Below are 719 nucleotides of genomic sequence, written 5' to 3'. Positions count from 1 at the left end.
TCTTGGGGTGGCTTATGCATTGCTATGGGCTCGAGCTTGGCTTGCCCATTCTCCCCGTCATGTTAGGGACGCTTGTGCCTTCAAGTCGGCGACCCATCGGCGCCTTGGCCTTGCCAAGCCCTTGCACGCATTCGAAGCTGCCGTGACCCGGTGCAAGTCCCTTGGCTGGCAGCGGCTCCTTTGGGGGGCGTAAGTTGAGTTTGTAGGCTCGGTCTTGGCTCGACCAAGTCCCAATGGGATTTTGTCCCTCGTAGTTCTCGTGCCAGCGTTTGTGGTGTGCCCTCGTTTCATTGTTCCTTCCGCTCCCCTACCAATACATTGGTTGGGTGGGTTGTTGGCGGTGTGCGTGGGTGCTACCACTAGTGCATAATGGGCATATGAGTGGTGTTTTGGTTGTGTGTATTGGCGGGCTCCATGCTACCCACATCGAACTGTCGAGCCACACTCCTCTTCATTAAATCCCTTGTTCTAATTGAACCCGGGGGATGCGATCGAGGATCTGTGTTGCGTACCTAAGCGGATGGAATTATTGATGTGTTGCCGTCCCTTCTCCATCTCGTGCCCTTTGGGGTGCGTGGTGGACCACAATCGTGCCACATGTCCCGAGTGTGCCCCTTAAATCGGTGTGGCCTCGTCGGTTGTCTTTGGTGCTCGTTCGTGCTTCGGATCTGGAAAATATTTTTGAGAGTAGGGTTTAGGCCCTTGTCTCTCGATGCCTA

This window comes from Gossypium arboreum, unplaced genomic scaffold, assembly GCF_025698485.1.
Source record: "Gossypium arboreum isolate Shixiya-1 unplaced genomic scaffold, ASM2569848v2 Contig00213, whole genome shotgun sequence".
NCBI classification, from domain to species: domain Eukaryota; kingdom Viridiplantae; phylum Streptophyta; class Magnoliopsida; order Malvales; family Malvaceae; genus Gossypium; species Gossypium arboreum.
Note: the sequence above shows the minus strand (reverse complement) of the source record.